Below are 25,578 nucleotides of genomic sequence, written 5' to 3' on the forward strand. Positions count from 1 at the left end.
AATGGTTGGCTTTATAGGTACTTCTGGGTCTAATTAGATCTGGTGCACCTGGGTTGTGTAGAAACACTGGTCTGGACCTGAGTCTTTTCATCCCACTGCACCCCATGCAATTCTATATTCCTCACCAGCCTCCTCTGAGTGGTCCTACACTGATTGGGGGACAGATCATCTGTCCTTGCTGTGCCCCAGTGTTCCCCTGGTGGACCAGTCTCCCCCACTGCCTGTACTCCAAACACTTTCCACTGGACTGGCCATGCTCTGGTCCCTCACAATGACTCACTGGCCTCTGAGTGGCTCCATTTTTCAGTTGTTGTTGTGGCTCCTCGGTCCTATGTGGGTCCATGGGAACCCTGTTAGTGGTCTTGCTGGCCTGGGGGCCACGAAGGCCCTCTTCTCCCCTGCAGCCTCCAAGCAACTCCATCCAAAAGGCACAGCTGTGGCTTTTGCCAGCTCCAGCTCTGTGCGCTCAGCAGCTCCAGCCTGGAAGAGGCCAGGATTTGAAACAGTTGGAGCAGTTTTTCTTTCTCTCATCATGGCTTCTCCTGCCTTCATGCATTCCACAGGTCTCTCCTCCTCTTCCCCTGAGCTCTAGCCCATCCCTGCTTCTTGAAAAACTGAGATGAGTGTGGGTGTTGAGGTGGGGGTGGATGGGACAGGAATGGCTTAATGAGCAACTGAAGCTGCCCCATTGCTACCATCAGCACTATATTATTTTTTTCATTTGGAATCCTGAAAATGGTGGGTTTATAAAGACTCTGAAGACTTGGTGGGTGTGGGAAAGATGCCATATTATTGATCCTTCAAGAGACACTATATGAAATAGTGCCCCTAACTTCTGGCCTTTCTGGTTACTTTGCCTCTCTGTCATCATCTCCTATCACCCTCACTTCTAGATACACTGGCCTCATCACTGTTCCTTGGATGTACGTCAGGACCTTTGCACTGGCTCTTCTCTCTGCTTTGACTGCTCTTCTTCAAAGTAGCTACATGCCTCACTACCTCACCTTCTTCAAGTCTGTTCAAAAGTCACTTTATCACCTGACCACCCTAATTTAAATTGCACTCCTGATTTCTCTTACTTTGCTTTCCCCCCCAGTGATCATAACCTCTTAACATACTATAAAATTTTCTTAATGTTTTGTTTATTGCCACACTCTTTCTTGCATCCCCAAATGAAAACTCTATGAGAATAGTAGGGGAGAGGGGGCAGTTTGTCTGTTTTGTTTGTTGACAAACACCCAGTGCCTAGAAAAGTGCCTAACACAAGGAGTGCTCTATAAGTACAAGAGGTCTCCAAAAAGTTCAAGGAAAGATTTACATTATCTTTTAATTCTATTTTTCCACGAACCTTTAGAAGTACCCTCGTATTTATTAAATGAACGAACAAATGAATGAATGTATTACAAGTGGTAATGAACTTGGGATCTTTTGGTCATGGAATGCTGCCCAGATATGTAGAAACCATTGTGAAGCATTTCAGAAGATTTCCTCTATTTCTCCTCCTTACAGCCCCAAATCCCCATGGATTTAGATCTTGGCATTCAGCCCATGAGATATGATTGCTGACAAAAGTTGTGTGAAGCAGTTAAGAGCATGGGTTTGGAGTCAGACTGAGGTTCAAATCTACACCTTTCGATGTACCAGCTGGGTGATTTTGGGGAGATTGTCTTCTCCAAGCCCGAGGATGAAATGTGGGAATGCATGAATTCTGACACATAGTTGCCATTAGTAAGTGGTAGCTTATATTATCACTGATGGAGAGGGATGAAAGAAACAGAGCCATGAATTCTAAAAAGGCCAATTTCCCCTCATATTCATTGAAGCTGTCTTTGATGAAAATATTGAGGAAAACCTCCAAAACTTCCAGTTAATTAAAAAATATCAGAAGGTTTTAGTCGATTCCAGGTTTTTCCTCCGATGAGATGAGTTATTAAATAAAAAGCTCACATAAGCACAGGGTCTTGGGGGCGGGCAATGTCTTTGAGCCCCAGATCTCCCTCCGAGGAAGGTAGCAGACACCACCTAGGTATCTCGGACCGGGGATGCAGCACGTGGGGCTGAGCAGAGAACTCTCGTGGTCGGTAAGTATTGGAATTTTTGCCTTTGCTGCCCCAACACCTGGAACCAGGTCACCCAGCACAGACGGAAAAGAGCACAAAGCACATTCTGTGGGTTCAGCTCAGGGGAGCCAAGACAGAAAGTCTAAAAAGGTGGACAAGTAAGCCAAATAAAGCCGAGGCAGGGGCCTGTGGCAGCTTTGTACCTAGAGCCTGTGGCCCCAGGTAGAGACAAGGGGGGGCGAGAAGGGACCTTCGGGCTTCCTGGGCCAGCCTTCCTGGTGGTGCTCATCCACCTCCTCAACAGCCCAGGGGAGGGCCTGCGGGGTCCTGGCCGCCTTCCATCCGCCTTCCTGCTCCCATGCCTGCTCCATTGCTCGGCTTTTCTCTATCTCACGTCCCCTTCTTCTTTACTGATCTCTTCTGAGAGCCTTTCCTTAATAAAGCCCTTGTCCCTAACTCAGACTCAGCATCTGCTTCTGGGAACCCAACCCAAGACGGAAGAAGGGTTCTCCCAGCGCCAGGTGCCGACCACTCACGAAAGGATTCTGATTGGCTAGTGGAGGGTCACGTGCCCAACAGGGCCTTTGACTGGCAGCTGTCGCTTCGTTTCTCCTCCCGCCCTCAGGCCTGTGAGCTGCTGATTGGGCAGCCAGCGCCCCTCCCTCCAGCCCGTCGTGGGAAGGTGCAGAACCAGGCACTGAGGACACCGTGGTGAGCACTGTCCCAGTCTTCACGGGCTTACCGTTAAGCGGGGAGAGCCATTAGTCAAACAGTTCCACAGGCAGATGTTTACAAACCGTGGAAAGTGCTATGACGGAAGAGCACAGACTGCCGTGACTGGGAGTGGCGTGGAAGACGAAGCGCCACGCTTGCCGGCTGCTGTGTGGAGCGCAGGTTGCAAAGACAGCAAGTGTGAAAGCCACAGCAGAGGAGCTGGGCAGAGCTGCCCGTGGCTTGGTGACAGTGGTGGCCCCGGAGCTGGAGCAAAGTGGAAAAAACTCAAGAGCCATTTAAGAACCTAACCCATTGAGGTTGTACATGGACCCCATCCTTGCCAGGTCCCTGTCACTGTCGTAGATTTATTTATTAATTTATATTGGTTATGAATATTCATGAGATAAATGCAATTTGTGGTAATGAGCATGCTGCCAGTATGAATCTGGCCCTCACACCATGGGCACGAGGGGTGACAATCAGCTTTGTCCAAGGATTTAAAAAACCCAAAAAACTAAACTACATTGCAGTTGCATTCAGACACTAGGAAACTTTAGGAGGAGCAAACGAAAACTGAGTGGTACCCTCCAGTCTAAAGGTTTGTCCTATTATTTACAAGGGTACTTCAAAAAGTTCAAGGAAAAATAGAATTGTGATAAAATGAAACTTTCCATGGGTATTTTGAAGACCGCTGGTAGTCACCTCTCTCTCTCTCTTCCTTATTTTCACAAATACATACATCTCCATCTGTCCATTTTAAATCCATCTCTATTTAAAAGTTTCAAACTTTTAAATTGGAACTTTTAAATAGAGAAGGATTTCTTTCTCAGCTTTTGAAAAACGTTTCCTAAAATAAATTTCCACCATGGGTGTTTCCCCATATTTCTCTTATTTTCATTCCTTTGGGGGGGGGGGGTTATCTAAAGGATAATCTGATCTGTGAAGCTGATCCCATTCCTGGTTCGGTAGTTGATAGAGAAAAGATGTTTTCATGTGTATTTCTTATGAAATTACTCACATATGAGGGAATAGTAGCTCAAAAATAGAGGGCCTTTCACAATCTCTCCACAATGTAGCATGGCCCCAAGTGACTATTTTGTGGAGACGAAGTAACTTGGGGTAGCTACATCATTACTCCAAAGTGTATCAGATGCTGCGCAGGCCTCCTCTATTTATGCAGGTTGGGAGTGTAGGAGTTGCGGGCAGAGGAGGTGGAGGCCCCATCCTTCTGCTGCTAACCTTGGGACCAGCCAGCACTGATCCTCACCTCCTCTCAAACAGCAATGGGTTTGTCCAGGGCTGCCAAGCATATTGAAGCAGCTTTGTTTCCAAGCAGTAGAAGGAACTAGAGTACTGCGGGAGTCCAAAGTGACTCTAGCCCCGAGCCACCTACTATGGCTGAAGAAGACCTTGAAGCTTCAAGAATCCAACTGGCTGGTGTACATTGTTCTAATTTGCTGGGTGATTCTTCCATTAGCACTTCACTAAGCTTATTAACAAATATTTACAAGTGATATTACTTAGAATACATTTTTGCGTTGACTTACATACTGAAGGCATCAGAATCCATTTGGCACTCAAGCCCCTTGGCCATTTTCACTCCCTTGCCCAGACGTGCCTCTGTACCCCAGCACTCATTCCTTTAATTTCCACTGTTGTTTTTTTTCTTTTTTAAAATCATCTTTCCCCTTCCTCTTAATTCCTATTCCACATGTAGTGTTCTTCTTTTTTTCCCCCCTGTATTGTGCTTTCCCTTCTTTCTTCTCCTCTCCCTTTTATTTTTCCCATTCTGTAATCCCATGCTATGGCACATGAATCAGATTTGCCCTCCAAGTACCATGTATGTCACCATCTATTCAGTGGCAAAGGCAGCTCCTGCTCTAGCTTTGAAGATGACAGTTCCCAAAGTATTCACCCTAGAGGCTGACTGGTCTGACCTAGATAGTGCCACCAGTTAAAGGAATCTTGGCTCAGGGCCAGCGAGACTCTCCAGTCATTATGCTGTATTAGAAAGCAGAACTGATCTGGCAGACTTACTAGATTATAATCAGCTCAAATCTTCCCTTCTGGCTTCTTAGAGCATAACATGTGTTTCTGGGAGCAGCAAAAAGGAGAAAACCACCTCTCCTCCCCAGTTTTCTGTATTTCTTCTAGGCCGTTGGCTCAAATTAAATCTTTTCTCTGTTAAAGGAGAGAATGACTCATTGGCCACCATACCTGTCCCTTTAAGTGGGTTTCTAATTTGATTCAGAAGCTACTAGGGAGCCCTAGGATAGCATTTACAATCTCAAGAGTGCAGTTCCAGGGTTCAGACTGTATAGGCCAACGGATGCTGGGCCTAGAAGTTTCCACATTCATTTACAATAGTAATATTAATAATAGCTACCACTTACTGAGTGCTTATTAAGTGCCAGACACTGTGCTGTATCAGCTCATTTAATCATTAGATCAATCCTCTGGAGTATCTACTCGATTATCCTATTTTAGGATGGGGACACTGAGAAGTTAAGTAACTTGCCTAAAATAACAGAGTAAATAATTGGCAGAATCAGGACTGGATCTCAGGTAGATTGGCTCCAGAATCTCTGTTCCTAAAACTTTCATATACCATCATCTGTAGGTTATGGGGAGCTGCAGAAGGTTGACAAGAAAGCATGACACGAAGACAGTGATGCTTAGGAAAAGTCATTTGGAGACAGAGATAGAGTAATTGATGGATAAATCAAGGAATCCAGTAACAGAGTCTCTTGTAATAATTCTGGCATGCAAGTATTAATGTATGAATTAGGGTGGAAACCATAAGCGTGGAAAGCCATAGATGTGAGAGATGGTGTGAAGGACACACTTGAACTAATTTGGGACACAGAGGGAAGAACATGGTCTGGAGTGTTCAGCCTGAGAAGATGGTGGGGCCATGGCCAGAAGTAGGGGTGGCTGAAAGCACCTCTGACTTGCGTGTGACCCCAAGATTTTGGACTGACAATGTTTCAAAGATGCGGAAGTCTCTTCGTCCCCAAACACTCTATCCCTGTGTTAGTCCATTTCTCTTGCTTATAACAGAATACCTGAAACTGGATAATTTATAAAGAAATGAAATTTATTTCTTACAGTTTTGGAGGTTGGGAAGCCCAAAGTCCAGGGAACACATTTGGTGAGGGTCTTTTCCTTGGTGACTCCCTATAGTGGTGCAGGGTATCACATGGCGAGAATGGGAAGAGCAAGAGAGAGCAAGTGAACCCCCAAAAGGAGGGATGCTGCTGTGGGTTAGTTACACTCAATGGGACCAGCATGACTGAGGGTATGGCTCTTGCTGGGAGAAGTGAAGAGATTGTAAAGGGAACCCTGCATCCCTCGCCTTCCCCAGGTGTACTGTCTTCAGTGTCTTCCCTCCCCTGTGCTGGGTGATGGAAAGTCTGGTCCAGGGCACCTCTGGACCTGAGTGTCCCCCAACTCTCCTGGAAGTCCTTGTGGCTGGGGCAAGGGAAAAGAAGTATAGGAGCTTAGGGAAGGGTGTGCTTACATTTTCCCATCCCCCCATCTTCCTCCTCTGGAGGGAAAATGGTAAGATGTGTGAGTCAGGAATGTGGTGGGGGCCAGGAGAAGTGAGCCAAGTAACAGGATATTTAACCTGTCTTTACTCTAGGTCTGGTGTTGAGGGCCAAAAGGGACCTTCAGAGCTCAGCTCCCCAGAGAAGGGCTAGGAGTTTGGGACTGAAACCCCAGCCTGTGTTGGAGACTGCATTTTCTCTTGAGCAGTGTTCTCCTCTGTGTCCAGAGCAGGTCATCAATGCGGTGGGGTTTAAGGATTCAGAATTTACGTTTATCAACCATGATAATGATGTTTCTTTTGTCTACCCAGACTTAAATTCCACTGTCTAGTTCTTAGTGTCCTAACCTGCCTGTGTTTTCCCATTTCAATAAGATTCTCAGTGTTGACAGATATCCTTGAAGAGTTTGGTGCAAAGAGCTAAAAGGAGCTATAAAAATAAAGACACCTGCCCTACCCACCTTCCCAAATATTTTGGTGCCTTGTAAAATGATGATATCTGAAGCTCTGATGATAAAAATCTCTCACTACCAATGAACTAATAAAAACTAGGGCTATGTGAATATCAATAATTTGGAGATGTAGGTGGAGGTATTGATATTCCTGAACAACGTAAGTTCACACTTCATCATTTTAATTAACAAAGCTCTTTTTCTTATAATTTTAGCAGGAGATATCCTAGGATAAGAGAACAAGACCTGGATTTATGTGAATAGGACTTTTTATTTCATTACAGAATCAAATAGTGCTTTCCTAGGGTGAGAACAGATGGCAGCGACTTTATTTGTGGTCAAAGGCTTTATGTCTGAGAGTGAATCTTTCTTTGGAAGGCAGATTTGAATAAATTCAGGAAGTGATTTAAGACATGATATATTTCTAAGGAACTAATCCATGGCAGGTGCTTTTATTAACAAAATTTATACACTCAAACATAGTGACTCAGAGGAGCTAATTTTCATTCTGGCAAATCATGATTTTTTTTTTTTTTTGACATTGACTATACATGTACGTAGAGATCAGGATTGTCCTGGAAAACTCAGTGTGTAAAATCAGAGTTTGCATGTTTCTCACATCCTAGCTAAAGAATGTTTTCTGATCTGGTTTTCAAGACCTCAGTATATTTGAAAGAAATTATTTGGGAGAAAATATTGGCTTGCTGTTTAACATATTAATCTATAAATTATAATTTTGGTTTCTCCAATAACACAAAGTTGAAATGAGATACTGTCCTTAAAGGATGTTTGAAATCATAAATTACTTTGCAAACATAAGGAGGTGTTATTGTTATTGCAACACACAGCCTGATATGAAGCCGAATTTCTCCTCCAATTCCAGTGGAAATTGGACAATTAGGTTAACTCTTCTTTGCTTCCAGAGTATAATTGAATAACTATAGTTTCGGAATGAAAACGGGGAATTTGCAGGGAAGTTTCTGAGGGCCATACACAGATGTGGGAACTAGCTGAAAGGCATAATGTGTTTGCAGTGACTTACTGTTGTGGTCTACTTTTGGGTCAATTTCCTTCTCATAGTTCATTGGTTAACTTCTTTGATTGTAATTTCTTGATTTTCCTTCTCAGTTTCTTTTCATCTCTACCAACACATTGACTCAAATTCATATAATGAAGGTAATGAAGGAGAATTAGTTGACACAGTACAGAACTGGGCTGAGAGCTCTGAACTGGACAAGGCAGAAGTGATGTGCTCCAATGAAGCCTTTGGGCATTTAGGGCCATGCAGGTCTCCACAACCTAGAGTGTCTGAAAGTTTAGTGTAATGAGAATCTTCTGGTTAATAATCAATTGCTTTGTAAAAAATTAAAAAAAAAACTACTTCTGATCCAGTAATCTGGGATGGAGCCCAGGAATCTATATTCTTAACAATCATTCCAGGGAATTCCAATGCAGCTGGTCTAAGGACCACAGCTTGAGAAACTGCATAGAGAGTCCTAACTTCATGACACCCCAGTGCTCATAAAAATTGATTACAGTTATTAAAGTCCACACTTTTCTTTGTGTAGAAATAATATAGTTCTGTCTCCATAAATACAAATGAATGAAGGAGGCATGTCTACTTTAGGAAGATCTAATGCTTTTGATTCCTTTTTCACTGAGATTAGGAGATGCAAGGTGAGAATAGATATTCTCAGAGATGTGACATGGTCCCAGTGACAAAAGTGTGAGAATGTAGATCCACACTTTCCATATCCTGCACCTGAAATTTTTTGCATTGATTTGTAAATCAATAAGAAACAACTGGAGTCAGCCAACTAGAAAATAAACACAAAATCAGGAGAAGTACAGAGGGTGATGACATAAAGCAGCAGGGAAGAGCCATAAGTTGTAATGTTCCAGGAGCTCTGTGAGCACAAGGGAATTCTCAGTCTCAAAATGCTACTGTGTAGCCTTAATACGTGTATTTAGATCTTTATTATTCTGGGGATTTGCATGTAAAATGTGTAAGTGGGTCATGAAGAAGACAGCATAGATATGTGTTATGTGGCCTTCAGTGGCTTACCTTTGCCAGGCACGTGGTAGAAAATGGAACTGTGGCTCTGAGAGCTTCTATGTAATTTGGCAAATGTTTCTCGTGTACCTACTGTGTGCTCAACATTGAGCTTAGGGCTGCAATATGCCTGACTCATGTTCTGTGTTGACTGGCAGCCAGTAATGGCCTTGCATTACTCAGAGCCAAACTGACACTGGCTTTACATTTCTGGGTGCGGCAGACAGATATAAGCAGCTTTCTAGTGTTCTGGGCTTTCACTGTTTTTTAAGGGACCAACCCAATCCCTTAACACAGAGAGATTAAAATCCCAACTAATTGCTGCAGATCATTGATTTCTAGTTCAAAACCTGAAAAAAAAAAATTAATGAAGACCACTGACACACTTGAAAGAGGCATCTAACCCCATGGGTTAAGTAGTGTGTAAGAGTGCCTCAGGTAAATGGACAAGATATGAGCTCTGGGGTCCCTAGACCTGATTTCAAATCCTGCTTCTGTTCCTTCTTGCTCTCTCTGAGCCACACTTTTCTCGTCTCTGAAAGAGGGATAATTCTACCTACCTCATCAGGTTTCTGTAACAATTAATAAAATATATAGCATGGGGCTGGCCCGTCACAGGGACTTAGGAAATATGAAATGCTCCCTTCGGCTCCTTGTCCTCACATTCTGGGCCTTCATGAAATACAGTCTCATTTTTTGGCAAACCCCCAAATCAAGCAGATAGTATGTTTTGGTTTTGCACTTTTCTGAGATGGCAAACTTCTTGGGGAGAAGCCCTGTGTCAGAGTTCACTGAGAACTGAGCATAAAATATTTGAGTTCTAAGAAACAGAAATTACCATCTCTCTGGGGGCTTGTCTTAGCCCCTGAATTCCTTCCAGAAAGCAGGCCTGAGACAAGGCTTTGTGTGCAAGTAGCTTACTTTAGGAAGTGATCTCAGGGAATTGGGGTAGGGGACTGAGAAGGGAAAAACGGAAAGAGGATAAGCCAATACTTACAAAGTTATGTTATCAAGTTTGGCCACAGTTGTGGGAAGCTGGGGTCTGATCCTTCTAGGACCCTCTGTGAGCCATGAAGAATGCATCTCACAGTTGTCCACTCAAGGGACCCAATGGGGGAGGCATCTACAAGCTTGCATCCCTGGTCGGTCCAGCATCAACCCTGACTCCAGTTGTTAACTTCTGCCAGGTTTTCACAAGTGCTGGATGATTCCCATAGGTGTCCCAGGCCAGATATCTGAGAAGCCCCAGGCAAGCATGCAGCAAAGCCAAAGTGCACTCCAGAAAGCCAGAGTAAAATAGTAGGTCCAGATAATGTGAAGTGGACACAACCCGAGTCCAATAAAATGCTCAGTTGGCAGGAACATAAGCAAGTCTGTTTCTCCCTTCAAACCTGTTACAAAAGTAGCCACTGGAAAATCTTCAGTTGCCTCCATGTTGGGTAGCCTCACTGTTCTCTTGGTTTTCTGAATTCTAATTGCACTTACAGTCTCAATCATTTAGCACTCCATGGCATACTCTCTTCCTTGTTCTTTAATGTCTGTATATGTATTAACTGTGTCTTCCTTCCCCATGAGAGACACTGGTCTCCTTGAGTAGCTTGGGATTGAGTCTTCTAATTCCTTTTTATCCTATCAGCACCTAACTGCTCAGCAAAAACCTGTTGAATTGAGTTCATTTGGTGGATGATAAATCCTTTCTTTATCAGCACACTTATCTCTTTCAGGGGCCTGTGGAGTCTTCCTACTGCCTATCTATATTGAGACCTTCACCAATTAATTGGCTTTGGAAAGCAGCATTTTTACTGAGGGATGGGGAGCTGGGAGCACAATGCCAGTGCCTCAGAGTGTTGTAAGATTTTCATCAGCAATTCATTCTGCACTCTTTGTATTTGGTTTCATTCTCATTGTTTCACAGCCAGTAGTACTCAGATTGGACATATATTTAGACCAAACTCCAAGCCTCTTAACGAAGCTTTCAGGATATAATGAAATGCAAACGTGCTGGTCCTCTCTTTGCCTAACCATTTCCCTCCCTACTTCAGCTCCTGCCAGCTCTAGACACTGTCTAGGTAGGAGCAGTCACTGGGACCTGCAGTGGGTCAGCAGGGGAATGGTATTTGTTGGATTCTTTTAGATGGCAAGATACCCAAGTTACTGTCAGTATTTCTTAGTGTGAGCCTGGAGCCACTTACCTGGGAAGTGTTCATGTCCACCACATGCAGCTGGATGGCTTGTGTACTGCATAATTCTCAGGAGACATTCACATCACAGTCAACATGTATATGCCCCCTGGAGGACTGCAGTGAATCAGCTGTGTGGCTATAAACAGTGGCCTTGTCTGAGGACCCAACCCAGTTCTACTGAATCAGAATCTCTAGGGAGGGGACTGAGAAAACTACATTTTAACAAATTTCCCAGGTTCTATTAACCCTAAAGTTTGAAAACCACCGCTTAGGAGTTAGGTTTTAAGAGAAAGACACACCAGAAGGAAAGAAATGTGAGAAATTATGTCAGCACCTATGCCATCCCCGGATCCTCTGCTTCCCAGGTTTGAATGTGCAGCTGAGTTCATGGATACCTCAGTGAGTCACTGTCATTCAGAATATGATGGCATCACGAGTCGTCTTTCATCTTCCTCCAAGCAGGCCTCTCTTGTTTTCTTTTCTGGGTGTTTTACATTTAGTTTTCAAGACAGAAGTTCTGATCAGGCTAGATTGTCACCACCTAGTATTGAGAGCTCCAGCTGGGTAGCTTCTCAAGCCAGGTTATCTCCTTGGCAGCAGGTCTTGCTCATATTCAGCCTAGATATGCATGCCTGCCTTTGGCCTGGGCACTCATTTTTGTCCAGTGATCTTCAGCTATGGCATCTTAATCGAGAAAGGACTACCTGTGACCACTTTCCTCTGAAGGAAGCTGTGGGCATGGCCAGCACCTAGCGCTTTATTCTTTGTGAGGACAGGAAGGGAATGTGATCGCTCAATACAACTTCCAGATGCCATGTTCCATAATAATGAGCTAATATGTAATGAATATTCCTTAGTGCCAGACATTTTTTTCTGAGCATTTCACTAGCATTCGTACAGTTAATCCTCAAAACAACTATTTGTGGTTGGTATTCCATTGTCTGCCTTTTGCAGATTAAAAAAATTGAGGTATAGAACTTACCCAACAGTTTGTAAATGGTTCCACAACTGGAACCTGCATAGTTTAGTTCCAAAGCCATTGTTCTTTAGGACTGTTGGGGTCATGACAGAAGATTGGTGTGTTTGTGTGCACACACGTGTGCGTGTGTGTGTGTTGGAGGTAGGACAGTCATAAGAGAGAGAATGCAAGGCACAAATTAGGTTAGAACGGCAAGAATGTGCAGAAACCTCCACTGATGCCTATGGAGGGAAGAAGCTGGAAGACAATGACGGATGCCACAAAGCAGCAAGACGGAGCTGGGCTAGCCTTGAGGGCCACACAGGAATCCGACAAGAGATCCTGGGGAATTTCCCTTACCCACTTCTTCCCTTCTCTGACTGCTTATAAGGGAGTGAAAATGACATTTAATTGTCCGTGTTTCCTTTTAAAAATAATGCCATGTTAAATATCTTCCTTTAGAGACCCTATCCTAGCCAATAGCCTCTGGGTCCCGACTCTATTTGATAGACAAACCTTGACAGTTTACAGTTAGGAAAGTTTAGATTTGAGTGTGTTTAAGGAAAGAAGATGGAGGGAGTTATATTTACGATGCTGAGGAGCCGGAAGTTTGCAGTAGCAATGCAGGAATGGAAGAGCACTCTACCCTGAAGATTTCTCTTAGAGTCTAAGCCCAGAGCAGCTACTAAGCCTGTAATCCAGTCTCCACTGCAGATTGAGGCAATTATTCCAGTAAATCAGGAGGAGAGGAAGCTATTGAATTACTAGAATAATTATCTCCATTTCCTTTCTTTTCTTTTCTGTTTGTAGAGGGAGATCTGGTCTGCTCATGTAAATGGGTGCGACATTTGCCTCCTATATCCTTAATTTTTTGAGTAGAACATGGTAATCAGTAAAATATCATTTTTCTGGGCCCACATGGGCCTTGGCAAGATCTTGGTACTTCTGAAACGAAACCTTTTCACCCTCATTAGCTACTGTTCTCCTTCAATCAATGGCTTAGGAAGTAACAGAGGAGACTTGATTTGAAAAGAAAATGGCTATTTAGTGTCTCACATCATTCCTAAGTCACAATCAGTTTCTTGTAGATTGGGAGTGATTTTGCATAGTCCTGACTGAAGGCACAGGGATGAACAGGATGACTTTAGATCTCTCAAATTCTGAGCAGGCAGGTGGGCTCCGCCCAATACTTGGCACAGTGTGTGAACTGGCTGTTTATACACCCCAAATAGGTCTTGGTGCTGACAGCAGACTTTGAAGGAGGGAGCTGTAGTTCTCTGCACTGGTTGTTCCCCTGAGAAACACTCACAAAGATGTTCTCTGTTTCAGGCAGAACAATTACTGCAGAGACCTTAGGAGTTTCAAGACACCTGAATGCAAGATAAGAAAGTGGATATGTTGGAGAAGATAGACTGTTCACCCCCACTGGGACTCTTCTGTATGGCACATTATTGACTTCAAGGCAAGAGACCATGAAAGTGCCTTTCCTTAAGACAGTAAATTCTCTGTTTTCTGAAGTGATTGGAAAAAAGGGGTGTTTTGGTTCCCTATATCAGTTTCCAGAAATGAGTATATTGTACAATGTACTTCAAACTACAATGCAACTGAGTATAATTTATAGTTACTTGGATGATTCAGAAGCCCCTCTGGGATCTCGTCAAGATAAACAGAAAATATTTTGTGCTGCAGCTGTATGGAGGGTCCATTTTTCAGTGACTTCTAGCAAAGAGTCAGAAAAAAAAGTCTTTCCCTGTTATAACATACTCTAAGCCAATCATTCAATCAATTGGAACTTATAGTTTACCTAATATCAAGAGCTTATACCAGGTATGTGGGGAGTATAAAGAAGTGTAAGCTGTGGACTCATTGGTCACAAACAGAGTTACATCTGTATAGGTTCTTTGTTTGAGCTTAGGACTAGGAGGACTGGCGGTTGCTCAGTTGGTTAGAGCATGGTGCTCCGACTCCTAACACCAAGGTCAAGGGTTCTGATCCCCTTACCAGCCAGCTGCAAAACAAACAAACAAACAAACAAACAAACAAACAAACAAACTTGGGGTTTGTGATGGGTTTAGTAAATCTGCCCCCAATGTCTGCCCCACCTGCCTTCTAAAATGCCTTCCTGCACTGCAGATGCTAGTGACCCCTTCTCACCCCCCACCCTCAAGGTTATGGATGTATTTAAATCCAGCCATTACGTTGCACTGGTGCCAGGTTAGAAAGGTAGAAATGAGGCAGAGGCCATGCTTTTGCTGCTTCTGCTTTTTCTTTTGAAATTGGTTGTGGAGGCATTTACATTTTCTGTGGCAGCATTAGCAGAAGTTTGTGGGTGTCAAGAGGTGGGTCACAGGGATATCATTCTGCAGGTGGGGATTCAAGCATGTCTGTCTGGTGTGAAGCCAGCTTCCTGTCCATGACAGTTTCCACACTGAGGTGGCTTCCTGACTTTGGCAGTCATATTGTGGTTTAGGAGGTGGCAGTCTCCTGAGCCAAGAGCTACCTTGGTGACCCAGTTCTACCTTGTGACTTTGGTAGCCATTTCTGAAATCTCAACCTTAATCTGTTTCCTTGCTTTTCTCAGTGATTCAGTGAGCTTTTTAATACCCTATAATAAATCCCTTCATGCTTAAACTTGCTAGAATGGCTTATTTTCTCTGCAATCGAACCCTGGCTATGACTGCTATTTGTACCAGGAGGGCTGCAGTCAACAGATTCTAAAGAAATTGGAATTATGGAATTGTTTTTGCTGACTTGATTGGTTTTGAAAGGAGAAATGATTGGGTGAGCATCAGTATATGGAATACTGGCAGTACATGATACGCAGTGGCAAAATAATTAACTTAAAATATCACCTACTGGTCACTTGGAATGAAGTGCCCAGTGAAGACAGGGCTTTAGAGAACTTTTTTTTTTTTTTTTGCTGGTCATTATGGTGAGAATGAGAATACAAGGAGGGTGGAGTTGGATGGCTGTTTCTACCTACATTGGAGAACTTCGAGAAAGAAAATGATATGCTAAAGCTTTTAAATTTATTGGTATGAGGCAATAATAAGAGGACCAAGAAGCATCTATGACTTTCTGGAAGACTCAGTCATTTCATGTAGCTGCAGGGCTGATGCATTCTAACATCAAAATACAGTTTGAGATCATGGGTTGATGATTAAAAGAAGATCTGAACTCACAACACTACTAAGTCTTTATGCAAAAGTTTGGGTGTTAACTGGGAAGGAGTGGGACTCTGAGAAAGGTCACATGATATCAGTTTGTCCCACTGAATTGGAATTTGAGATTGACACTGACCTTTTTGGGCAACTTGTGCTAATGAACCAACAGGTAAAAGAGGGGTCACTACCCTGATTAGTCCCAATTATCAAGGGGAAATAGAATCATTGTTATATGATGGGAGCAGAGAGGGGGATTTTTCCAACTCAGAGAATCCTATGGGGCACCTCAAAGCAGTGCCACGCCCAATGGTAAAAGTTACTTGAATTAGCATTTTATGTACAATTAACTTATATATTTAGCATAAGCTTTTAATGAAAGACTACAGAAGTCTAGTATAATCAAGATCACCACGGGCTCGGATCCACTAGGAATGAAGATTTGGGTGCATCTGCCAGCGAAATAACCCAGCCCAGCTGTGATGCTGACTGAGGGCAAAAGTGACTTATAATAGGTTGTGGAGAAAGAAAGTTGTAAATACCAACTATAGCCTTGTGACTGAAACTAGAACTATCATAACCACCAATTTTTTCTTCCCTGCTCTGTTTTATATATAGTTTATATGAGGGCACTTCAAAAAATTCACCGGAAGATTTGTATTATCTTTCGATTCTATTTTTCCACAAACTTTCTGAAGTACCCTCATATATATTAACAATTTTCTTCCTCTCCTTTCCCTTTTCCTCACACTTCAAAAAATGTCTACTGATTGTGATTAACTTTGCAAGCTAATTTATACATTATGGGATATCATGTAAATGGGATTTATGGTAGGATTTATAAGGTAATTTATACATTATAAATTATAAGGTAATTTATACATTACGGGATATCATATAAGTGCGATTTATGGTGGGATAATTGAACTCGAGAAGGAATGAATATCACCAAGAGATAGATGCAGAGACTTAGGGAACTTTGGGTCTCTCCTATTGAGGGGAGGTGAGTGCATTTCTTTGGTGCAAGGGACAGTTATAATGTTATTGCTTAAAAGTTTAAATATGGGGAGAAGTTAAGTATGGATGTTGAACAGCCAGAGAAATAGTCTATGGAATTTATGGTGGATTGGTGTTCAATATCCATTCAAGCGTCCTCCTGGAGAACATTCCTCAACAGCAGAAGGTAGAAAGTAAAAGCTTATTTTTTCTGGGCTCTCTTGCAGTTAGGGATTTGGATGCCATTTATGTTGAGCCAATTAAAGATACCTGTGCAAGATCTGGAAAGTAGAAGTAACGTGGGGACTGTACTGTCGCTGCCCTTGTTTTTTTCTAGAAAGCACAGTCATAAGGGTTTTTTTTTTTTTTTTTCCTGCAGCAACATTAATGTAGATACCAGTGTCTGGTAACTAAGTTCGTGAGTACTAACAGGCTGATCACAGGCAACTGTTCTGCTAGTGTGTATCATAGCAGGCACGGTGGGATTTCCTGATGTGGAAGCTTCTTCACTGTAGCAGCTTTCTAAACATAGCAGGGTAATATTATTCTGGAGCACACTGGTTCCTGATCACACAGGGAACAAAAGCTCCTTTGGTAACCATTTCTACATTGTAACTTTTTGTTCCTAAAAGCTTGACTTGGAGGCTGTTTCTTCAGCTCTTCCAATGACTCAGTAAGCCATTTAACACCCTATAATAAATATTTTTCCTGCTTAAACTAGCTATGGATTCAGTTCTTTGCAAGTATACTCTGATCAATTTAGAGTTTTAGGAACCCATTGTCCTGTGCTGATATTTGACATAAGCAGCAGCAAGGTTCAGGTGTGGCTTCTCCACTATCGATGCCCTTCATTATTCTGGAGAGAAACTTGTCAAAAATTATATGTCCATTTATATCTTTTATTGTTTTTTCATCAGCCTTTGATTCTGATAGGTAACAGCAATGGTCTGAAGAGTCTGAGACCAGAAACTGTCAATACACCAAGGAGCCAGTGACAGTGGTTTTCAAACTTACCTCCACATTAGAATGGTCTGGGTAGCTTTTAAAATTTCTGATTCCTGGGCTGTCCCCAGACCAATTAAATTAGACTCTCTGGGTGTGGGACCCGGAATTCAGTATTTTGAAAGCTTCCCAAGGGATTCTAATGTGTAGCCAAGGTTGGAGAACCACTGTCATCTGGGAAGAGAGAGAGAGGTGAATGCTCAGGTCATGTATGAGTTGCAGTTGGGAAGAAATAACATTCTAGTAAAGTAGTAAATTTATTACCTTATAGTCGGAAATGTGAAATAAGGTCTCACCGGGCTAAAATCAAGGTATTGGTAGGGCTGGGTTCCTTTCTGGGGACTCTAGAGGAAAATCTGTTTTCTTGCCTTTTCTAATTTCTCAAGGTTGCCTACATGCCTTGGCTCATGGCCTCCTGTCATCTTCAAGCCAGCAAAGGCTGGTTGAGTCTTTCTCACGGTGCCATCTCTCTGATTCTGATTCTTCTGCCTCTCTCTTCCACTTTTAAGGACCCTGTGACGACACGGGGCCCACTGGGATAATCCTAGATAATCTTCCCATTTCAAGGTTAATTGACTAACAATTTAATTCCACTTTCAATTCCACTTTTTTTATTTCTCTCTTGCCATTAACTTAATCTATTCATAAGTTCCAGCGGGTAGGATGTAGATATCTTTGGGAAGCCATTATTCTGCTTACCCTGAAGAAATAAGGGACAAGGGCACTGGGGAAGAGACACCCTAAGGAATCCACCTTCCCCTTTTTTGAATCAGAAAAGGCAATTGGAGGGTCCATAGCCCTCAGAAACTATTATGCTATTAATTCAGATGTGATGGGATGCCCGGTACACTGTGTATTCATACTTTTGTAAAAAGTATAGTTAGCCAGAAAGGATTGCTAAGAAATTAAATAATAATTTAATTAGTTCCCTTGACACTTTCACCCAGTTGCAAAGTTATATTTCAATGATTTGAAACATCTGATGAGATGATGAGAGAAAGCAAGCATGCAAACTCTCCACTTTGCTGAGCTGTGGCCTCTTGTAAGGAACCAGGAGGGGCCTACCACAAACAGGTAGTCCTACTAGCTAATTGTCTTTCTTTTTAAAAGAGCCAATCAAAGTTAACCACTCTAAAATGAAAATTATTCTTTTGGCAGATGGTCTTCAAAGTGTATTGCTTCCTATCTAATAACCGCCTGTTGTAAGCTAATTCATCTAGTTCCTCCAGGACACTGCAGCTAATTCATCTGGGCAGATTCACTGGGAAGCTTTTGCTCATGAGGGTATTTCTGAGATTTTTTTCTTTTTTGGTCCTTGCTGAATGACTGGTAATACTCACTTTAAGCATTTTCCATGCCAAGAGTATCAGAGCCATGATAAATGGTATAGAAAGCCGCAAGCTTAGCATTTATTTATTGCCATGCTAGAGTAGACCCTGTGTCTCCGGGACATTCCTGGCTTTGTCCACAGATACCCTGCAGATACTTGCTTTGCCACTTGCTCATCAGATCTCAGAAGCATCTGGATCCATCCTTAACCAGCATTTCAGACTATACACTGAGTCCTTGTGGGGGGATGAGGGGTACAGTTAGATTGCAATGACAGGAGCAATGGTGGGTATCTCTAGCTCACTGGCTCTCCCCATCCAGACTCTTAGGCCTTTCAGTCTTGCTCTCTTGTGTGCTGGTCCCTGTATTCTTCCTGATGATTCCAGCAGTTCCCTTCTCTCTGGTCTTGAGCTCGGTCTCCTGGGCCCTGGCTCCTACGTTGTTGCTCTGGCTGCCTGGAAACTTCTCTCTCTAGCTAAATGTCAGGCACAATTATAGCCCCTATATATGCTGTCATGGGCTTTCCCCAGTCTTGGCTTTCTATTTTTATTTGTATTGTCCCTGCTGCTGCTGAATCTTTATTCTAATTTATATTATGTCGTAATATTAATAGATGTGTTCTTGTCAAAAGCTCTTCAAATCCTTTATGGATCAATACAGGACACAAATAAGTAAACAGTATATTAATGTTGATGTATCTCTGCTTGGCGAAAGATTGGTGATGAATGTCAGCTGTTTATTTTACTCCAACACACTGAAAGGATGGTGGGATGGTGCAAATTTCACCCATTTCATTATGGCACTCAAGCGAGGTCTTGGCTACCTGGGCCAGGAGAGGGGAGCTTTACCCAATCAGGCACACTTTCCCGATACTACAGATAGATAAATGGCCCATGAAACCACAACACCTGGATTGAATTTCAGGTGTGAGTAGTGTGAAAAAAAAATCATCACCTGAGTCTTTCACTTTTGTAAAGAAAATAAATACAGTTAACTGCACTTCTAATCTTGAAAAATGTCTTCTGACATAAATAAAAAGTATGACAAATTTAGGTCAATTGGTAGCATCTAACAATCAGATAAAAATGGTCATTTTGGATTGTGCACCTAGGATACAAGTTATCCCGAGGGAAACTTGTAAAACTTGTCTGACTGTTGGGCTCTCTTTTCTCCTCTTTCTCTCCCTCCCCGCCTCTCACTATGCATTCCTCCTCCTTTCTCCTCCTCCTTTGCCTAATACTGGATGGAGTTTCCAGAAGGCCCCACTGTTGTGCTAATAATAGCTGTAGCTGCTGTTTGTCAGGCCTTTAGCACTCGCTGGGTGCTGTGTGAGCACCCTAGATACATTACCTCACCCATCCCTCTCCACAGCCCTCCAAGAAGATGGGCACAGCGGTGTGATTAGCCTGCTCTGACACGGGGTTTAATTGCTCCATTATGCCCTTTGTCAGAACTCTGAATAATATAGTTATTGGGGTTCTCAACTTTTTCATGCTTGATTTAAAATATATCAGTAAATATGACGCTGGCCACCAAAAAGAACTAGCAGGCAGACTGTGGGGAATTGGAGTTATGCTTTATTACTATCATTTTTTGATCTTTTCCCTGAGTAGTAATTACTGGTGGTAAATGAAAGTTCTGGGAGGGAGCTGTTGTTTCATATTGAAATTGAACTGCCTCCTTCCCCGCAGTGAAACAGATACTGGTGAGATGCAGCCAGGTTGAGTAAGAACGGAAGATGTAGGAAGGTGCTAAGTTTTGAACTCAACTTCTCCCGACAGGCTTGATATTAACCATCACTTTCATGCTTAATCATATGTGAAAACAAAACTACCAAGTTTTTGCACTGTATATTCCCCAGGCAAGACTTTCCAAGCTGTCCCTGGAAGAACCAACATTTTGAGTTGGAACAAACAAATCAGGAAGGGATGATGGGAGGTTGGTGGAGGCTGGAATTTTTGTTTTTGATTTTTCTTCTTCCTGGAGTGTACGTTATTACCTCCACCTTCCTCGCTGTCCTAGTGAACCCGCTTAGGTGCGGAGTTCTCAAGAGTTCTTCTGCTTCATGGGGAAAGCTCTGAAGGTTGCTTTCAAAGTCAGAGTCTCAGGGGCTCCAGGGACTGGCAAATGTTCCACAGTCAGGCAGCCTGGTTTTCACATGGGGACACAGAGCCGGCTTGTTCAGGCTCAAGGGCACTGAGGGAGCACGGCCTTGCATCAGATGCTGAAGCTCTTTCATCACGCTGCTCCGACAGGGAGGCTGGAACAACCACAGTCGGAAACTGACGCAACAGGACGGAAGGGGCTGGTAGTGCTGGGAGTTAAGTTACCCTTGCGAAAGGAATACAGAAAGGAAGATCAAAAACAATATCTGGAGGCACTGAGTTTAAATTACCAGCTGCGTATTACCTGAGAACAGCCGCATTTTTAAAGGTGACCTTAAAGGAAATACAATTAAGTCCCTTAGTGGAAAAGTCATGAGGGATGTTAGTTTTATTAATGTGAACGAAGTCTGGACAGCAATTCTGTTGCTGTTATTGTCATTCATTTGTGAATGAAAGATTCAGTGTTTTTAAAAAATAACAACTTACTGTAGTGGGCTGAATAACAGCCCCCAAAGATGCCAGGAACCTTGGAACCTGTAAACTTTACAATATAGTGAAAGTATCTTTGCAGGTGTGATTAAGTTAATGTAATCACAGTGCAATTCTTTTAAGAGGATAACAGAGGGAGATTGGACACACACAGAGGAAGAGGAGAAGGCAATGTGACCACGGAGGCAGAGATTGGGGTGATGTGGCCACAAGCCAAGGATTGCCAGCTGCCACCAGAAACTGGAAGTGGCACAGAGCGGATTCTTCCCTAGATCCTCTGGAGGGAGCATGGCCTTGCCAACACCTTGATTTTGGACTTTGGCCTCCAGAACTGTGAGAGAATACATTTCAGTCATCTTAAGCCACTAAGTTTGTGGTAATTTGTTACATCAGCTACAGGAAACTAATATACTTCCCTAACTTGAAACTAATGAGTTAGATTGCTTCAGAGAAACAACAAATAGTTAACAGGGCTTGTTAGTGGGATGGGAAGTGAGATAAAGGGGTGAAAGCAACTTCTGTGGTTTACGCTGTGTGTTTCTCTATTATTCTACTCTTACAAGAGAACGAATTTGCGTACTATTTTAAAAAACATCTAAAATGTAAGCAAAATAATATATCTCTTTAAAATAATTTAGAACGAGTGATGGCTACAGAACCTTAAAGGGGTTTTCTAGCATGTTTCCAGCATACAGTGTTGATTAGTTGAGATTAACACAAAGAACAACCAGACTCTCCCACAACACAGCACTTGATGTCACGATATCATCATCAGATACCAAATGTTCGACTGTATTGGACTGTATGAGTCTTACCCAGTATGGCCATTTTATTGCCACATACCTGTTTATTTCCTGTTAGGAAGTGTATTATCTAACACTAACACAAGCTCCTCCCTTCTTTCCTTCCTCCTACAGCAAGCGCAGGACTGTGCAGGGTACCACATGAGATATAAAAAACACACACTTGCTTTCAAGAAAATTACATATTGGCTTGGGAGATAAGATAAACAAGAAGGAAGCAGATGATCTGTTATAGAAGAGACAACACTATAAGCCTAACATGGATTTGATTAAGTTCGAAAACTGTAAACTGATAGGAAGTGTCGAGAGATGTCACTACTGATGCAGATTACAATAGAGCTGACCATACAGCTGTAAATAAACAGAACCCTACCTAACTCTTTCCCCTCCCAACTGTTCTGAGCGGTTGCTTCAATATTGATTCCTACCTTCTCAAATTGTTACTGTGAGATTAACTGGCAAACATTTATCCTTAACACGAGAAGTGTGAATGGAGTCCTAGAATGCATGTGATTTTGCCAATCGTTCCCATTCCTGCTGCAAACAGTGGTGTGCTCAGGCTTAAGCTGTAACATATCCCCACTCACCTGTCACTTGGGAATGTCTCTCTTGAAATGCAGAATGCCCAATATCACACAACTAGTGAGAGGCAGAATCAGGATTTGAACCAGTCTACTGCAAAAGCCTGTAGACTTGGGCACTGCCTTCAGGGGAGGGGAGGAAAGGGAAGAGAAATTAACTCCTGTTGAGTACCTACGTGCCAGACACTCTGTTAAGCACTTTATACATATTATTTCATTTAATCCTCATGATAATACTTAGAAATAGCTATTCTAATCCCCAGCTGTATAGATGAGGAAGAAAACGGAGGCTCAGAGTGGTTAGGGAAGTTGCTGAAGGTACACAGCTGGTACATAGTAATAGAGCTAGGACTCAAACCCGGGTCTTTCTGACTCCAAAGTACATGCCTGTTCCATCATTTCAGGTAATAAGGATAAATATCTTTCAAAACATAGTGTTATCCTTATTACTATGTTTTTACGTACTTATTATTATGTTTTGAATATCTTTCAAAACATAGTGGTGAGAGACAAAAATTATCCGTGGTGATCTTGGGGATCTACACTCTCTGCTTGGCCGGCTCCACACTGGGCTTGTGTCTGTGAGCATTTAAACGCCCACATTTCCCTCCAATCCCTGTCGTCTCCTCCCTGGGGTCCTCTTCTACCCTTTGATCCCCTTTTCCTTTCAACCTTCAGCCATTTAATACTCTCATCTTTAACTTCCATTAATAACTCCATGAGCTCCTTCATAGCTGTCTCTTGACATGTCCCTTTTGGCACTGTAACTTGTATTAAAGTGGTTTGGTGATGGTATTTCTGTTTCTTTTGTCCTGCTTTGAATCTTCTGAGGGCAGGAACCACATCTCATTTATTCATCTTTGATTCACCCTGCTTCCTGGAGTAGGCAATCAGCCATTATTTCTCAGTGTGAATTCCCCTCTGGTTGTTCACAGAAGTCTGCTGCAATCCCTCCTCCCCAGCTGCTTTTGTGTCACCTCACCCTCAGTTCACACCTTTCACTATCCATGTACTGTGTCCCGAGCTCAGCGATAACTCAATAAATAAGACTTTCCGACATGACGGCCATGTTCTGTATCTGTGCTGTGCAGCGTGGCAGCCACTAGCCGCAGGTGGCTACTGAGTGCTTGAAACATGGCTAGTGTGACCGAAAACTCACTTTTTAATGTCATTTTATTTTGTATAAAATCAACTAATTAACTTAAGTAATTGATTTAAATAACTTATTTAAATTAATTTAAATTTAAAGGGCTATTGTCATTTTGGAAAGTACAGCTATCCAAACAAGCTCCTTAATCTGAAGCCCAAACTGGAGATCAGGCAAAAATTCCACAGAAGTGTATTTTTTAGTTTACAAAAATGAAGTCTGATGGAAAGCTTTTTAATTCATTGCCAAGCAGGTCGTGGCTCACGTCCTTCTCAAGTTGTTTCGAGCAAGTCATCTTGAAATCGATTTGTGGACTAAAGTGCAGACACCACCTGTTGTCTATAGGATGGCAGCTCCATTAAATAACATTCCCATTTATAGGGGAACATGGGAAAGACACCTAAGTAATCTGTTACTGAATTGCTCTAAAATCCCTCCAAAGATATCGAGATGCTAACTGGAAAATTTTTCTTTTTTTCTTCTTCATTTCTGTCAAATTTAATTTTCTTGTTTTCTTTTCCTAAAACTCTAGTAGCTGTCATATGGATTGCTGGAAGCCAAATTTGTCACTTCATCTTCAGCAGTTGAAGAACTTTAATTTTTCTTTCAAGGAGTAATGCATCTCCACACAGAAGACGGCTGAGTGGAAATGCACTCCCGAAACAAGCTGTGTTCTGCTGGCTTCCTCCAATCTGTCAAAAAGACAAAAATCTCACCAGCCTCACTTTGTAATAATGCCTCGAAATTACTTGGAACCATCTTCCACTTACTTTTCTTGTCTCTATTAGATAATATGTGTAGTAGGGAAGAATAAAATGAACACATTTACAATGTAATGTTCTACTTACACCCGTATTGTCAGGGCTAATTGTTTTAAACGAGGTGTATTATCTTTGATTAAGGTGATCAGTGCCTATGAGTATAAAAGAAATGATGGTAGAGTTGCCCAAGTCTTTTTCATAACTGAGTTATGAACCCTTTCATGTTCCAACATTGATAATGAAGAGACAAGGCCTGACTTAAACAACGTTTATTCTTCAAAATAAATGAATAGCACATTTATTAATGAAATTCCTTGAGGTTCTTCCTTGGTCTACCCAGTTAGAAAGAGAGGCATTAAATTTTTTTTTTTATTTGTAGAGAAGACCACCAATCAATTAAGGATTTTTACTTTTCCAACACAACTAGGTATTAGCAATGTTGAATATTCAACATAACTTGCAAGCCTTCTAAATCCCAGCACCATCTTCAAAGCACATAAGCCATCTCTTCAGGCTAACCACTTGTTCCTGACACAGACCCAATGTCCACTGCTTGTGTATTTGATATTAACAATGAATAGTGAGAAATCAGAAAAAGATGTTTATTGTCTTCATAAAGTTGGTCAAGTAGAAAAAGGCGAATACTATGTCATCTTGCTCTGAAAATGTGACCAACATTTTTGTCTCTCTGGATTCCTCCTTCCCTTCTCGCCCATCATGACAATGTTACTGCTGGACAGCTCAAGTTCACTATCACCCAAGAGGATCACATGACAGGTAACTGGGAACCAATGGTGTTAGAGATGGAATATAAAAATTCCATAGACATTGTGAATGCCTGGTTCAAGAAAAGTATTTTCCATCTGAATCAGAAACCACATTTTTGCTACAGTGGTTCTTGACTTGAGAAGGTACTTCTTTGAGGACATTTAAAAATGTGTGAAGGTATTTTTGGTTATCACAACAACAGGGATGAGAAGGTGGGAAATGGGGAGGTGTGGTGGGGAAGGTAGAGGGGTAGGGACCTACCAGCATTTGGTGTCCAGGGGTCAGGGATGCCGAATGACTGCATTTCTCAGGGCAATCCCACTTGATTAATTGTCTTGCCAAAAATGTAAAGGTTAGGGCTGGCCCGGTGGCGCACTGCTACAGTGCGCCACTTGGGAGTGTGGCGGCGCTCCCGCCGAGGGTTCGGATCCCACATACAGACCGGTTCCCGCTCACTGGCTGAGCGAGG

The sequence above is a fragment of the Galeopterus variegatus genome, unplaced genomic scaffold, assembly GCF_000696425.1.
Source record: "Galeopterus variegatus unplaced genomic scaffold, G_variegatus-3.0.2 Scaffold873, whole genome shotgun sequence".
NCBI lineage: Eukaryota > Metazoa > Chordata > Mammalia > Dermoptera > Cynocephalidae > Galeopterus > Galeopterus variegatus.